Source organism: Merops nubicus, unplaced genomic scaffold, assembly GCF_000691845.1.
Source record: "Merops nubicus isolate BGI_N331 unplaced genomic scaffold, ASM69184v1 scaffold38277, whole genome shotgun sequence".
Taxonomy (NCBI): Eukaryota; Metazoa; Chordata; class Aves; order Coraciiformes; family Meropidae; genus Merops; species Merops nubicus.
Window position 1 is genome coordinate 26,857 of NW_008619040.1, and position 18,217 is coordinate 45,073.

The following is an 18,217-nucleotide window of genomic DNA, read 5'->3' on the forward strand; positions in this document are numbered from 1 at the left end:
CTTGGGCCTGAAGGCTTCAGTGTCTGAAAGTGGCAAGTACTGGCCATTGCAGTGGAAGCCAGTGGGACCTGCAGTATGTGCTGCCAGGTACTCTAAAAAATAAAGACATCATGTACCCACAGTTATAGATATTTATAATCCCACTCTTTTTTGCCTTAGGTTACCAACTGTATTAGGGAGTAATGATACCCAGAATTGCTATTAAGGTGCTGTAAATGGAAATAAGTCAGAGTTTGCACATGGCATGGACCTGCGTGATGGAACACCCTGGAATGCCCCAGCAGGAAATAATTTTGCCTTCACAGCAGAGTATGAGCTATGCATTGAACAGTGAAAAGAAAATCAAGTATTGAACTCACAAACTGTGTCATCTATTATGAGCACCAAGCGAGACTCAGATCCTGGGCAAAAATAGTCTGTGACTGATGCACCTGTACAAGGTGGCAAATTAATGGAGTAGAGACAATTTTACTTCCAGCATTTCTTAGCTTCAAGTGCTGAGCTATGCAACCTTGCTAATGTTCTTTTCACATACTGTTTTTTGTGCAATTATTACCTATATCAGCCCAAATTTTAAAGTAGAGCACTTCCCTATTGAATGCCTCTTTTAGGACACAGTTGCAGCTGACTCTTAAAGGTGCCAATAATCTGCAACCCACGCTGAAGGCTACTGGCACCACCACAACACTACCATCCAAACTCTGAAATTGCAAAATCTCTTTCAGAGTCCTGAGACGAGCACTCCAAAACAGAGGCAGCTGAAAATCCCTTGCCAGTTTTAAAATATTAGACTTAATAAGATAAAATAACAGATCATTTGAGGAAGAAGGTATTTTCTAAAACAAAGTTATCAAAGTAGGATAACACTCCAGGCAACCAACTCCCACACCTTTTATCATCATCATTAGTCATTTATATTGCAGCAGCATGCGGCAACCCCTGCTGACGTCTGGGCTAGAGACCAGACACAGACAACGAGAGAGAAAGCTAGCCCAAGCAGCTTACAAAATTACAACAGTGCAAAGCATGGGACGACAGGGGAGAAGAACACAAGGTTAAAGCAAGTTGCTGAAGGTCGATTTGAACAAATCCAGAACAGCCAGGAGAGCCAAGCCTTCAATGCACGAGAGCAGCTGCCCCTCTGGCTTGTGCTCAAAGCAAGCATGGCATAGAAGAGAGGCAGCATCTTGACCTGCACAGGTCCCACACTCCTTGGGAAACAAACTGGTTATGTGAGGATTAGCACATTTGGGAAAACGGGAGAGCAAGGTGACACCTCTCCTCTTCAGGGCTAGAGCTCTGTGGCACAGCAGAGAAGTGGTGTTCGGAAGTGAAAAGGTCACGATTAACTCACCAGACGTCTGACAAGGCCATCAGGATGGGCAGTGAAGAAAGGAATGTGGGAAGAGCTGGATTTCCTAACCCCCGTGCATTGGCTTATTGTTATAACAAGCGTTCGCTGTTGGGAGTTGTGTGTGTCATGAAGTCACAGCATGGTTGAGGTTGGAAAGGATCTCTGGAGATCACCTGCTCCACTCCCCCAGCTCAAGCAATGCCACCTACAGCCAGCTGCCCAGGACCACGTCCGGACAGCTTTTCAATATCTTCAAGGATGGAGACTCTGCAGCCTCTCTGTGCCAGTTCCTCTGTTCTGGTGCTCAGTCACCCTCACAACTATGTATGTGCTTCCTGATGTTCAGAGGTTTCCAGTGTTCAGCAACGGATGTCACCTTGCACATGGAGCAAAAGACACTTGGATTCATTTTTTGTCCTATAGCTTATTCCTATTCTCTTTAAAAAGATACAAATTATGTGGCTATAGATTTGAAGAGATTATTTGCATATGTCTTCCAACTTGGTATAGCATGCCTAACAACCCATGTTTTATCTCCGTCTGCAGTGGGCATCACACTATGTAAGGAACATTTTTTGATAGCTAATGTAATGCAACATACATATCGTATTGCCTCAAGGTCATGGTAAATTGTATCTGTTCATACGATTCATCTTGACATACTTTAATGTAGGGCCAGCAATTTAAAACAATGCCCATGTAAAATGTGAATAAGATCAAGAACATAGCCACAAACCCAAAAATAATTCACTGCTTTCTTATATTAGCAATATTTGGTAGCATGTTGGTAATTCTTCTTAAGGATTTAGGGAAAGGAAAATAGATTTTGCTACATTTTTCTTCAATGGACACCAAGCCAAATTCTGTTCACAAAACCTTGAGTAAAATTACTGTTAAAAACAAAGCTAATCTGGATTTATGCCTCCAGACAACAGAGCCAAATTTAACCCTGATTTATTTTTTTTAACATATAATGGATTCTTTTAAAATATTGCTTGCAATAAAGAATCTGCTAATAATAAATAAAATGTACATGGTATCTGAATTATGCAAAATTGGTCATTAGAAATGACTGTAAGTTCCAGAGTCCTTATAACCCACAGGGAGAGCACCAAGTCCCAGTGAACTAGTGCGATACACAAAGGAATAACAACATGCCTAGAAACAGTAGGCTGGTAATGTTTCTTTCAACTTAATTTTCAAAACAAACTGTTTATCTGTTATGAATTGTTGCCCAAGATATTCTGCATGTTCACACAGACGTGTTTTCTGTTCTAGCATCTGTAACACCACCCCTACAGGAATGTTGCTTTCTCTGTTAAGATACTTTGCTCACATTTGTACAGCATCCATTTGGCTTTACTGATATTTTTAAAGCCAAGTGGTCCTATGGGGAGATGTTTATCCATTTCTTCCCCTTTTGTACTGTAAAGAAGCATCAAGGAGTGCTGGGGTGAGGTGACTGGAAGAAATGAGTAGACCAGAAAATAAACAAACAAAAAAACCCCTCAAACTTCTGGTCATGAACCATCTAAAACCCATAAAAGATGGCAACTCTGCAGTGGAACAATGTTCTTCAGGCTCTGGTGAGAGAAAATTGAAAAAATACACTTGGACCAAACTTCTTCAAAAGCCCTTTGAGGGCTCATTTAGAAGACAAAACTAAATATTAGTTCAGGTTAACCTGAAAATTCTGATCAGAATCATTCATACTATAAGAAAACTTCTGAATTCACTTTACTATGTAGGAAATAAATGGAAGGCAGCTTGATGGGTAAAACTCAGTACTAGTTCCATTGTGGACTGAGTAATGAACACTCACAGTATCACTTCCAGTGAATACTCACAGATACTAGTAAACGTAATTAACCTATTCAATAACACCAGAGCAATCCTAAATATTATTATTTCAGAACCTATCTGTAATGTAAATTATACAGGCAGTTGTACTGATTAATGTTAGTCGTAAAAGGAATAAAAACACACTATTGAAGAACTGAATGTGCAAAGCGATTTAAAATATAGCATCACTCCAACACCCACCCAGAAACACCTGAGGCAGAACAAGATGAAAAATTTCATCTAAATTCACGAAGCTGCCCACTGAAGCTCCAGAGAACTGAACCCTTTTTCTTGTTTTCTAGATCAGTACACTATTCTTTGGACCACACTATCTCTCTGGACCATTTGGTTTAAACTGATGCAACTCAGCTTCACTTCATACTGGTTGAAGTCTTGCAGCCTAAGTTTTTTAACGAGTCACTTTTGCAGCACCAACAATTTAATTCAGCTTAACAGAAACATGGAAATAGAAACAGTAAAATGTCTTTTGACCTTTGCTGTTGGCTACAATCAAAACCACGCAACAAAAAGAGCAGAGAGGGCACGTAGGACATATGCTCAAGATGATGGGAAAAAAAAATGTTTGTGCCTGTAACACAGAACATTTAGAAAACATTCAAGACCAATTCATCCGGCTGAAAATACTACTCCCATAAGGCTGCAAGGATCAGTGTCATCTTGAATTATGCATTATATAAGTGCCAGCCATAGAAGAAGACCCACCCACAGGCCCTACATTCTTGGGCAGTGGGTCACTAAACACCAGCAATTGATCTATGGCTCTGAGGACTTCAAGGAGGAGCACAGAAAAACAAATAAAACATGCAGATTTTTCTTCGCTATTATACTTACTATTTTGTTAGAGGAAAATTAATAAAGCATTAATAATGGCACATTCATGTCAATTCAGTGTTAATCAATGCCAATAGTGAATGAAAATAAATTAACACAACTCAGAAAAACATCTTTAAACTAAATTCCTCTCCACTTCCTCCTGATACAGAAGCAACCTTCCAAATATTTTTCTGTCTTTGAAGTTAATTTTTCTCCAAAGACTTCCCAACTAGTTAATTGCATTCAGGCAAGACTAACTAAAGAACTAAAGGTAATTTTTATTTTCCTTATCCTATCATCCTTAACTTTTCCCAAACATACTGACCTTTGTTCACTTCACAGGGTTGGGATTCTGTGTCACCCTCTAAATGACTCTTTCATGCTGAAGCTGGAAGCTCCCCAACAGGGGACATCATTTTGTTACCCAGAGACATTTCTGTTGAGTTTGGCACAGACATTGCCTCAGTCAGACCACAGACCTGGCTCTGCATCTCCGGAAGCCTTTCAAGTTGCAGTTTGAGAGTTGGACCATACTTTTTAATTCCTTACATCTCCAGATGCCAAGCACATTCCAATAATTCACACAGAAACTCTGCACAGTGACTGGTGACTGAAATGCAGCCAGCTCTCGAGTGAAGCACAGGCAGTTACAAACCAAAGAGACATGCCAAATTGTCCAGAGGAGAGGAAGGGATGAAGATTTTTTTTTTCTGAAGAGAAAGCATATGGCAAATTTATACAGGGAAATGTCTTATTCCGTGAATCAAAAGATGTAACCTCTCTTTGCCAAAAAATGAAAAGCCTAAAAGCTCATAACTCTACATTAAGACAGCAATTAGATTAGCTTTCCTGTATTTTAAAAATCTAAGACAAAAGTTTAATGCTTCTGACTTTGCTTTTTACATAGAAAGTAAAAGTTACACTAAACAAACTCCAATTTAAAATCTCAGCAGGGCTGACAGCTGTGTTGAAGAAGAAAGCTTTTCCATGGTACAAGCTTGTGGGTAGATTTTAATAATGGACCTTTTCTTTCTCTAAATCTAATATTTAGATTCTTTTTATTATTTGAAAACCTGTCTGGAGACACATAAATCTATCTGAATCATAATTACTCTTGCCTACATTTCACACCTATAATCAGACTAGGACCTATGGCAAGAAACACAGGAAAACTGGATAATCTATTCGGCATGGGTTAGTAAGAGACTCCAGTTATTTTTCTAGAAGGATAATCTATTTTATGGAGAAGAAATTTATTCTGTAAAATTTTCACGAAGCTAAGTTTTGGCCAGGAGCATTTTTTTGCTTATTTCTGAAAGAAAAAATTCAGAGGACTCCCAAGTCTGTCTTCCCAAGTTCATGAGTCTCTTCCAGTTGCTCCAAATTTCTGCTTCCTTTCTGCAGTCCTTTCTTCACTTGAGCTTGCTTGGAAGGTGCAAGCCAAAGCATGAGCTGCTCACCAGCAAGGAGTGGTTGCAGGGAGCTTGCAGAGCAAAGCAGCATGACCTCAGCTTACTGTGCATGGTGGGTGAAGGAAAAGGAATGGAGGCTGGTGGAGTCCTTCCCAGAGAAAGCTCAGAGTTGTACAACTCATAACTACATTCAAATCCCCACAAATAATCCAAGAATCAGGCTTTTTATGCAAACCCACTGGCGATGTTTTACTTTGAATACTGCTGCTTCTTGGACTACAAATGTCAAAAGCATAACTGTAACGATGCGCTGCTCCAGGCTGGCCTTGGGAAACCCTTCATAAAAATCTGTCAGTGAGGCTGGGTAACTTCCCTCCTCTGAAAAAGTCATCCATTCTGGTCACAGCCACACTCTCTGCACTCTCCTTGGGGCTAAAGTAAACATTACTGAGAAGAAAATGTGCATGACTTACAAATGCACAGCACTTCACCACATGCAGGTATCTGCAAACAATTAAGGGTAGAAGAGCTTCCTCAGAGACACCTGCACGTACACCCTCCTCTACCAGCGCCATTGCCGAGCCACACTCCAGACACTTCACACCCAGTTAAGAACAAACTCTTCCACATTACCCTTGCAAGAATACTTTTGCCATATGCTGTTGCCTATCACAGGAGGGATGGCTGTGTGGCCAAAGGACCAGGCTGTAGGCTCTGGGACACCAGGGGAGACATGGTGAGCGTGGGGACACCCTTTTCAGTTGTGATTTTGGTCAGCATGAACAATCCTGGCCCTGAGAAACTGTGTCTCTGTCCTCTCCCCTCATTAGCACACTCTACCCAGGTATGTGCTGCAGGGCAGATGCTGTGCAGAGCTACCAAACATTTCATTAAAGTGCGTGACTTCCACCTTGTCAAGGCACTGGATGGGCTGCCTCTCCCCCACTGTTGCCAGGTGGTAATTGTTAACCAGGAAAACAAGGATTTACAAAAATGACTGCTTTTCATAGATGGTACATTACCCCTTCTCAAGAGACATAATCCCTCTCTCTGTTAGCACAAATCTCTATTGCCTTCCTTCTGCTTTGTCACTCCTGACTACCTGAAATGCCAATTTTTAAATTTTTTTCTATGTCATTTTGCTGTCAATGCTGTAAACACTAGAATATTACTAGGCAACTCATCAAAGGAAGATTTACAGATGTTCGTTCCTCATTTTTTCGTTACAATTTTCCACATTTTTTTTAACAACATAGTAAACCAAGATATTCAAAACCTCCCAAACATGGCTTATAAATTCCTTCTGTTCCAACTTGCAGTCATTTGTAACTGACATCAGCTATATCTCTCCTGCAGTTACAGGACTGCTGCACACGTAACTGTGCCCAAGGTACCTCCAACACAGCCAGGTGGGAGCATAAGTCTCCCAGAAAGTACAAGGGCCTACAGCCCTCATGAGGTGCTGCTACTGAAACCACAGCTATATCCATCAGGCCCACCTGGAAGCCCATGCCCTACCATCTTTCCTCTGCTTATTACTTCATTTGACTAGATCAATGCCGAGTGTAAATAAACACCCTAAGTGGAGATAGGCAGTCATTTTAGGAGGAAGAAGAATTCAGTTCCTTTCATTGTCAATCATTTTCACAGAGTTTTGTGGCTGACAAACAGGCTGTGTGAGTGAAATGAGACTAGACATGTGCTAAATCTCAGAGATATCCAGTCGTGGAGCAGCTCCGTTAATACTAGTGGAGATCTGTGCACAAAGGTATTGTGCAGAGACACAGAGGTATGCCCTGAACATTTGCTGAAGCCCTAAGTATGTGGCAGATAAATATCTGAAGCAGAAAAAGAATGGAAAGTTCCAGGTAAAGAAACAGTGCAAAGCCACAGTCTGTTCAAATTTACCACCACAGCAACTTGTACTGGTGGTAATGATGAAACTAGACAGCTGTGGAAGAAGTCAGTGGCACAATTCTCACTGACACCACTGGTACTGGGTTGGGCTTTGAAAGCAAAAGTTGCCCAGACAAGCCATAGTGGCAGAAACAAAAAATACTTTTTAATAACTTGGTCACCCAAACTGCTGGCATATGTATGGACCTCATGTCCCAGTGCTAGTGCCTGAAAATGACCCACATTGTAGGATATCAGTTCCAGTAGCCTCAGAAAGGAGGATCATGTGACAATGAAGATTCAGAGAAAATTCCTTTCATTTGACTGCCCTACTCCCACTTATTAACAGCTTGTACCAAGGACAGTCCCTACCTCATGCTGCAGCATTGCTTTTTAGCTTAGGTATTTATCAAAAAGTATCAACACACCCACAGAGAGACATCAGAAAAGATCAGTGGCAAATGATCTTCACAGCAAAAAACATTCAAGATAATGAAAGTACTAATCATTCATACCAAAAATCAACATAAAAATCCACACGTAACACTGATAATTGGGACCACAACTTTAAACTAGTTACTTACCTTTTAGCCACCTTTTGTTGTCCCCTGTGCTTGCAGAGTTAGTTATGGAAGTTGCACTCACCTAAAAATTTAGCTGTCTAGAGGATGCTGTTTCTCTTACTGTTTGTACAGTAACTACCACTGTCAGGCCCTGATCTCAGTAACTAATAATAGCTGCAACCTAAGTGATAAACACAAAAAAGGCTCCCGAATCTCCAGCACACCCTGCTCTTGGGTAGTTTTCACATTCTCGGAGGGGCTCACAGCTGTTCTGAGCACCTGCAGCTCCTGGTGGTGCAGCAGGGCCAAATCCTGCCAACAGCTCACAGAAGCAGGTTCTGCTGCTGCCTCCTGCCCACAGCCAAGAAGAGCACTGAGTTCTGCTCAGCCTTCTTCCTTTCTGTGTGTCCTTCCAGACCCGAACTGCACATGTGCTGTAGTAGATCCAAGAGGCTCCTGGTCCTACACAAGCATAAATTAATGTACTTATGGTATACCAAGTTATGTGAAAAAACATCATCCCTGCATATTTATGTTGTATCACCCAGTCAGTAAGCTGGAAGAAGTAGGGCCAAATCCTGAAAGGGTTAAGGCAGTCAAGCTACATGAGTGAACACTGTGTGAAAGCACAGACATTGCTTGGCATGTACCTTAAACCATCAGGAGGAGCAGCCAGCGAGCAATGCAGTACTTGACCTGTCAGCATGATACAGATCATTTACATAGCTTTTTACAAACATTAACAGATTAATCCCCACCTTGGGACACACAAGCAAGGTTCAGTAGGCCTGACAAACAGACCTGGAAGCTGACTCACACAGTGGTTGCAACCTGACTTCCAGGAGAATCCAGCATCTTTATGTCTTAGAAGCAGAGTAGATGGGACTTCATACCTCCAGATCAGAAGAAAAAGAAGTGTGAAGCAGACAGCAGCTTTGGCCCAGCCACTCCTGTCTGTGGGGAACTGGGGCTGTGAGGACTTTCTTAAGTGCTGGTTTCCTGGCTCCTTTTCAATTCACACCAGCTGTGGCAATCCCAAGTAGGATGGTAGCTCCCAGTCGCTCAGAGGACACAAGCACATTCATGTGTAAAGCACTGCATTTCACACCCAAAGTGTAAAGCAAACCAAGCAGCTGAAGTGGAAAAGTCCTACCTAGCTGCAATTTCCCTACCCAAACAGCCATCCAAAGCATCTCAGCTCATTTCAGTGGGATCTCTTCCTAAAAGCAGTATCAGTCATCATATACTAACGCATGGATGAAAGTTGAGTGCTGTACACAAGGCCTAGTCTTTGCACTGAAAAACAGGGATGATCTATGGTGGATACAGCCCAAGAGATCATACTGACACACGGCTGTGGCCCATGAGGCCACACTGTCCATTTTGTGTAATTACCTGTGTCTCTTTGCAGGAGGGGCATCTTACACCAAAGGAGTAAGAGTCTCAGTTCATACACATGTATAATGGACATGTTGCATCACATCACCATGTCAGTTTGCAATGCGTGTCCACGTGGACTGGGATAGATACAAAAAGGGTCAAGGAAAGCTGTGTCTGCACAGGCATCTGCTAGCAATGGGTGGGCAAGGGCACACTACCAGATTCTTAGGATATACAATAATTCATGTCTTGTGACTTGGTAAAAATGTTTGGGATTTATCCCTAAGGAACTTATGTCAGGAAGATCTCCTCTGCTTCATGAAGGAAATTGCTCATTGATCCTGTTTGCATCATTTCACCCTGTACTACTCCCATGCTTAACCTGCAGGGATCCAGAAAGTTGTTTCTGTCCTCACATGTGCCTTGACTTCTGCAAGGAGATGCTGCACCTCCATGTGATGCTATGGAGAAGGGCCATGGGTAGGAACAACCTGTGAGGGACTAGTGTTTCTGATGTTAAAACTCCTGTGATGCCCATTTGGTATGTTTTCTTCATGTACTCATGAATGCACTTGAAAGCCAGATGAGAGATCACAAATTAATTTGGAGACAGATTCAGCAAAACTATTGTAGGATTCTCTCTGTAACATTAGGCATGGTCTACAGACATTTTGTTTTCTAAAGGAACATAAAGCTTTAGCAATGCTTTTGATCTATCTCCTTTTGTGAGACATTGCAGATGTAACTTGTGGTCTTTAATTAGCCCACTAAAATTCAGTGAGGAGGACTAGAATTGTTTTGTGGTGCATATGAATGGATGGAGCAGATGCTCTGTGGGCCCTTCTGCATTAAGCATCCATTGCATAGTTTTCAAGGTGGGGACAACTAGACTCAAAGATACTGGTTCTTCCCTGTAATTCCATCAGAAAGCACATGAACAGATGCAGAATTTGAGGTATAACAATTAGGAGCAGAAGTAGCAGACCAGCCCTTCCTCAACCCACACTGATGTGCCACTGATACTAAACCACACTACAAAGTACATCACACCCCACGCTCAGGGTGTTCCCGGTGACATGACACATCAAAACACTCCGAGCACTACATGAAGTCATGTCAAAGATGTTGTTCCCTATATACTGAGTTAAAAATATCTGAATGGCTCCAAAGGATCAAGTACAATGTAGATTGCCACATATTTCCATAGCAGTGTTTTGAGAACACATCCATCTGTGCCAAGCTCCAAAGCACTTTCATGCAACATAAAGCATTTGCTATGGACCGAAAACACAGGAACCCAAAAGAAATGGGTATGACATCAGTGAAACTGATGACTCTTCCTAAGGAAAGCTTTGTTGTGTAGCTTTGATTGCTACAGAGAGAGAACAAGTACTATGCCCAGCAACACAGAAACAATACTATCCTAAAGGCCATGGTAGTCACCCATTAAGAGCCACTTTCAGCAACGCTTTAAAAGCCCTTCCGAAATCCTACCTTGTCCTCCTTAGTATTTTGTACTGCTTCTGTATCCAGTGAAAAGTTACATTTGCTGTGAATACCTGAACAAAAACCTTTCAACCAGTTTTTGGTTTAGGCACAAAGTAAAAAAGAAATTCCAACAACACACAGGTCACAGGTTTTAATAAGCATCTTGCCATCTACTCTCCCATCCAAAGAGTTAAGTGATCTTTTTTTCAAGCAGCAGACTTGCCACCCTTAAAGGAAAGTTTCTTAGTGCAGTAACATCACACTTCATAGACAGTATTACTAGGTTCTGGGATGTGTCAAAAGTAAAGTCCTAACTTTTCAAGTTTATCACAGTTTTACATGGAGGAGAAAGTGATGTTTTTCAATACCTAAAGACATATGCATAAAATAATAGGCCCTAAATGACTTTAAGTCCTGAAATGTTAAGTCAAAAGCTGAGAATATGCACTGCATTAATATCTTCATTAGGTAACAAAATAATAAGGCATGACTTATACTCACAAACACCACATTGTTTTCTACTCACACCACACTTTTCTGTCTAGCTTGGTTGAAAACAGGAACAGGCATTACTCCACTCTGTTTTATCATAAAGAGATGCACCATACATCCTTTACCCTTTTTGCAATTCTCATTTTATCAAAGCTTACTGATCTTTTTGGCTTATCAACTTTTCTCCAGGCCTTTTGTTTCTGAGGCTCTTACCATGAATTACATTCTTGATTATGTTCATAGACTTCAGTGATTCTCCAATGTTTCTCAGACAACTAAAAATCATCTTAGTTGTCAAAGGTCAATAATTACCCTACTATAATCATTAAATTTACTTTCCTGATCTATTAATGTTGTAGAAAATGTACAAGTATTATAAACCCCATGATCAGATCCTCAAACATATTTAGATCCCTTAGCCCCAATGATTCAAAAAACAACTAGGGGCTATATGATACGTGAAGTTCTTAAACACCAGCATGTGTTTGAACTTAAACACTTACGTACTCTGATACCCATGGTTCCATGGAAACATTGCCAGCTTAACTGGAAACGCCTTTCAGAACCTCTTTATGATATTTACAGGTAACACTAAGTCTCATTTAGGATGGAGGGCTGAGGTAGGCTGGGAATGACCCTGAACACCATCACAGCTGATAAAAATAAGAGTGCAGGTGATTCTCCTGGCTGCCCTCAGCTCTGTACATCAGAGAATAGTATGTTGAAGCACGTTATGGAATTGTTTACTATAATGGAGTATGTATTGACTCAGGCTTTCCTTTCTAACCCTTTTCCATTGTAAACCATCAAAAAAGCTTATGCCAGGAAGAAAAAAAAATGAATGTGCTTGATGCAGTAGGGTGCATTTTAAGTTCCCTTCTTACCATTTCTGAGGAATAAAACAGGTGAAATGAGGTTTCTGGTAGAAGCACTGTTTCTAATTAGACTTTCATACTCTTCTAAGTTAATATGTCATTGGGTAATTGGCTAAATATGGTACGGTCAGCACCCAGATGTGCGTCACACCTGGAGCTGCACAAGTGAAACAAAGTGAGGCATACCCCTTAAGATTCTGGAATATTCTGCTGCAGAACTCGTTCCAAAAGTCTGGCACAATTGCAAAAAGCTTTTTTTCCTTCTCAACATGTACAAAATTTTCCTGTGTTTGTGTTAAGATGCCAAGGCAGATTTTTTTCCCCCCACCTTCAGATGTAATTTTAGCAGATAACTACTTTTTGTACAAACCATCTCTTCCTTTTTAATAAAGAGGATAAAAAGCTGGAAGATTAACTTAGACAGAGGAAGGCATACCAGGGTTAATAAGAATCACTGTTAGATACAATATTCTTTATGTCATCTTTTTGCCCACGAGTGTTGGATTCATAATGACCTGTGTGAATTCTACATAGCAAGTCATCAGTCTTTTATGTTTTAACTGGATTTTTTTTCTGTGCTGAAACTTGATTCATTTAACAAGAGCCCTCAAAACCATTACTTCCCCCCACAGCTATCCCTAAACCCTGACAGCATAAACAGATGCACATGTACATCCCCTAGAACCTGTATAGCATGTTTAGAATATTTCTGCTTAGTAACTTCCTGTTTAATTTGGGATATACTTCCCCTGTGTAGCAAAGCACTTGCATAATTAATGATTACATTCGAACAGAATGGCTCGGTAGAGAAAAAAAGAATTTTTAGCACAACTGTGTCAGACTGGAAAGGAAGTATGCATCAATAATTCCCTTTCACATATGATACTTCAGCTAGTATTAACTTAAAAGTCCAAATACAAGTCATTAAGCAAAAAAATGAACAAAATGAAGAGCAACCTTGCAGGGACAGTGCTGAACTGAGAATAAGGACATTTGGGTTCAATTCCGAACTCTTCCCTTGCCAGCATAGCTTTGGGCAGTTTCTTTGTTCCTCAGTTCCTTATCTATTTAATAAGGATATTAATACTCGATTAATTCTACCCCTTGCCTGCCTGCCTTTTGAAGGCTTCTTGAAGATTTCTGTAGTAGAAACTATTAATTCTGGTATCTGTAAAACTCTCAGCAAAATGGAGGCCTGCTTTTTGTTGAAGACACTAGAAGAATTAAGGGAGAGAACCGCAATCAGAGTTTATGTCTACCACAAACCTGGTAGAAACTGCTGTTCAGTATCAGTAATATGGGGCTATATAATATTTAGTACTAAAAAGGGTCCTTCAGAGAGCTTCCAGTTAAAGAACTAACCTGTGAGAGCCAATAAATATTGCGACAGCTATAGTAGATCTAGTTTTAAAATACATAATAAAACATTTGTTTGTAAAAAAAAAAAGTTTTGCAAATTTTCACTGAGAAAAACAAATAAACAGAAATCAGCATGATTTTTTGTAAGCAATGCAAATCTGATTAAAAATGTTAAAATGAAATTATATGTAATTTTGAAGTGAGTATTTCCATACATATGGATTTTTAGAGCTTTTCATTTTAAAAAAAAAATTATGTTTTTTCAATTTTTTTATCCTGGTTTATGAAAGACACATACTGACCTAATGAACTTTTTTTGTCAGGTAAATATTGTTTCTGTAGATAAACAACAAAACTTTAAGACTCATTTGGTTTTCTTTTTCTTTTCTTTTTTTTTTTTAACAGGCCTTTTAAAAGTCAGGGTTTTTTGCTGGATCTTGAATCAAGACAGCTCAAGGCATTTCAAATACAGGAACTGCTTACATCTTGTATTATTAATGTACATTTTTCTTGACTAGAAATAGTTGCTGCAAGTGTGGAAAGTATTTCCACTGTTCCCTGAAAATGCAGATGGTTCAAGCTCTAATTCACATAATTTATCTAAAGAAAGAGTTCAACGGACTGAAATGAAATACATGTGTTCTCAGCATCAGACCTTTATTGAATGCTATGTTAAAAAGAAATTACTAATTTTACTTACTTTAGAATTGACAAAGCCAAAGACAGCTGTTGTGTAAACGTTTAAGCATTTACATTGACAGAAATGTCTGATAAAGACAAACATCATGCATCATGCAAAACTTTCTCAAAACCACACACTCTTCAGAAAATAATCCACTATTCTTGCTATATATATATAGCTATTATAGGAATTAAAGAAACAAACAAACTATTGCTGTTTTAGTGTACTGTTTACATTTTAGAGGTTGCTCTCTTTGCTTTTCCTAATATTTTTCTCTCTCCCACCATGCATAACTTAACACAAGATATTTCCCTATGCACTCTATTCTGAAAAGGAACTGTTCTTTCCAAATTACAATGAAGAAAATAACTAATTACTTTTTATGTAATACATATTGTAATAATATAGACTTTTATAAGCACAAAAATTACACAGGGAAGAAAAACAGACAATTTTATGCTTCCAATTCCAATATGTATCTCTATTGTGTAGGAAGTTTGCTGTAATTATGACTTCTTATTGTGGTTTTGTGCCCAAAAGAAAAATACGTTCCTGGAACAAGTAAAGAGCCAAACACGATGTATTAACTAAAAAATAAACACATTTAATGTAGTAGAAAGCTTGGTAAGTATCCTTGAACCTACAAATAGTGAGTACTTTTATAAAATCAGTGATATTTTAAAGTTGTTTTTTTTTTTCTGATGAGTTGACGGAATAATTGAAAATAGTAACTATGTTGATAATGTCACAAAAATAAGGCAATGAATGATTACAATAAGAATACAATTCTCTTGGATTAAGAGAACACTAATAAAAGTAAACTTCTGCATACTCTGATAATTCTTCACTAACGATGTATCTGTACAGTTGCATGATCTTTAAGAATGTAATTAACCTATTTTTATTTTCCTAATTACAAGGCAAAAGAATTTACATGGATAAAAGGAAAAAAAGGGTTTTGTTTAGAAAGGAAATACAAGTTATGCCTGAAGCCTAAATCCGTTGCCATGGCAATCAAAGAGCCTGGTCTTATAAAACATTTCATAATTTATTCACATGAGTAGTTCTTACTCATATGAGTTATCCCATTGATTGAAATAGAACTACTGATGTGAGGAGAGATCCGCAATGGGAAACTTGAATTTAGGATGCAGTACTTGTTCATATGAGGAGCTGAGGGGACTACTTCCACAAGTAAGAGCTTCTTTCAACAACGAAGACTGGAAGATGACATTTATGGGTTACGCGGTCCTTCCTCAGTTCTCCTTACTGGTTCTTATGCTAGTCACATATTTCAGATGGCAAAATACACAAAAGATCTACTTCAAGGAACATGTATGCATATTTTGAACATATGCAGACACATATTCAAGCATTCTTACTCCTAAAATCAAGGTTGATTCCTCTGAATCCCACTGAAAAATTATCACACTTAGAGGAATGCATTTGTTATCCTGTGTCCTCCTGCTGCAGTGATCTGAAAAAGCTGCATTACCACTCTCTCTCTAAAAACTGTCTTATGGAGTCCTTCAGCAAACAAGAAGGAGATGTATTGGAAACTACAAAAAACATCCATCTTTTGAATAGGATTTAAGTTCTGATTCTTGTTCATGAGTCCTGGTGTGGCTTGGCCTGGTCTTTTTGCTTTGGCTCTTTACATCCTTTTCACCCTCAAAACCTGCTGCCAGGAACCCAAATGTTCATACCCAGCTGGACAGCCAGTGACAACTGCCACACAAATCTGCTCCTGGTCCAATTCTGACTCCATCAGAAGCAGTGCGATTTGTGATGAATTACCTTTAGAGTAGGGGCAGGCCCTTACCACAGCTTGCTCCTCATAAGGCATTCAGCTTTCCCTCTTCCAAACTCAGTGATCAACCAGAATGCATAAGAAAATATATATATTTCACAACACCACTCCTTCAACTTCTAATTGTACCCTAATTTCTGAAACAGAGATCCAAGTAAAACAGGCTTTCTGAAAAATTAACTTGTTCGTCCAACTCGGTACACTCACTATGCAATTCCTGATCTGTTTAGCAGTTCCCTGACAATAATCCTAAATTTTGGTGAGTCAGATAGTTAGTTAATGACATCAGCTTGCACTCCTCTAGCACCTTACATCCAGGAAGATGAAAGCACATTACAGCTGTTAATGAAAAATATCTCACAACATCCACTGAAGTAATTTATAATAGTTCCCAACACCCCATTAATACATGACAAAAATTACTTGATAGGAGAACATCTGATACTGCTTTTTTTTGCTTATCTATGACTTGGGTCATCAGGAGTAACATCACCACAATTCACAGGGATTTTATTTATTTATTTATTTGTTTGTTGTTGGTTTTGTTTTGTTTTTTGCTTTCTGACATGTGTGAAATGATCTGTCTCCCACCATACCTAAAACACAGCAGCCAAGACTGCATTTGGCATTTGTTCCCCATGGGAAACAAAATTAGGTAAATCTTCTGCACCTGCAAATCTTGCAGACATTCAGAATCTTCCCATAGTTTTTATTTACTGAGATAATACTCGTTCAGAACTACTCTTAGGTTGATAGAGGATTTCTTTTACCTTCTATTTTTGCCTTCTAGCGGTCAGTGCACCACTGAGGTGCAGGGAAGGTACAGCACCGTGACCCCAGAGAGACCGGCAGGGCGAAAGAAAGGGGAGGCAGGAGGAGAGGAATGGAGGGAGGGAAAAAGAGAAATGTCAAAGCAAATTCTTAAACATCTTCTCTAGCGTGGAAACACGTACAATACAGCTACTGATGTTCCAGTCCGAATGAAAACGACAGCACAGGGGTGCACAAACACAGACACACAGTCACAAAGCCAGGGAAAAAGACAGAAATGATCTTGCAAAGCTGCTGCAGTAATCAGGACACTTGCTGCTGGAAACAACCAAGGTTCTGCTGTTAGCTTTCTACATTTTTCAAATTTCATTCAATTGCTGCTATTCTTTTTGCCTCTCACCATGACAGAAATTTAGTCATTATTAAAAGAAAGGAAAAAGGCCTTACCATGCACTGCATCAGGAAAAGATGAGAAGCACAGAGCATGCTGCAGAGATTAAGCTCAGCATGGCATTCACATATCCTTTGGAATTGAAGAAAATTGTCCAACCCATTCTTCCTAGCAAAGTGGACAAGTTTTCTCTAGGCTTGAATTTTTCACCAGAAGTCAGATCCGTACAGTGCATTATATTTTCTTCTTCAGGAGATATATTTCCTCCAGTTAAGTTTCAGCTTCGCAATGCCATTTCCAATCAGCTCTAAGAAGTTCTTCATTCCCAGATTCGTGGTGTCATCAGAGGAACTCCAAGGAAAATTAAAGAAAGAAAGAAAAAAAGAAAATCATACCTTACCGAAGCTCTGCAATTACTAGGCAGAAAAGGAGAAGAAGAAAAAAACCAAACAAACCAACAAACCAACAACCCCTCATTTATTCTATTATCTATGTGTTTCACAGGAATCAGTACTACCTCTTTGGTCTCATACATGCGGCGCTGACTACTCATAATAAAGGAAGAAGCAAAAACTTTCCCAATTCACACATGATGTATTTTCATTACTGCTGCTCAACTGTGTACCACCAAGCAACCCTTCTCATCCTGAGGAATATTTAAAACCACCTGAGAAAAAAACATATATCTGCTGTCCCTTTCCCTTCCCAAAGAACATGAATATTAGAATCTCTGGAAGAGTGTTAGAGCAAGCTTGACAAATAACCCCAAAATACAAATTAGATCTAAAAGCAAAACTCTTGAAGCAGGAGAGAATTCTTGAGCAAGGAGCTACCTTGCCTTAAGGATTTGGGGACACAGGCACCGTCGTCTGGGGAAGGGGAAAGGGATAAAGAACGGTGGCTAACGGGGTGTTTGGCGAGGATGGGGTGGGACCAAAAGGGTGTCGGGCGGGAGTGGGATCCTGAGTCACCCGCAGCCTCCCGCCTTCTCGCTGACAGCAGCTCGGGCTTCCCCGGCACTTTCTGCAAAGCATATTAATTGATTCTGGTTGCCGAGCAACTAACTGC

General features: G+C 39.7%; 1 long non-coding RNA gene across 1 annotated transcript in view; it reads right to left on the reverse strand.

The window, feature by feature from the left end:
• Positions 1-17,502, reverse strand: part of LOC103776155 — a 28,654-nt gene extending 11,152 nt beyond the window's left edge. The window contains exon 1 of the long non-coding RNA XR_608176.1: positions 17,206-17,502. This is a non-coding gene — a long non-coding RNA (uncharacterized LOC103776155). The remainder of the gene's footprint in view (positions 1-17,205) is intronic.
• Positions 17,503-18,217: the final 715 nt, after the last annotated feature.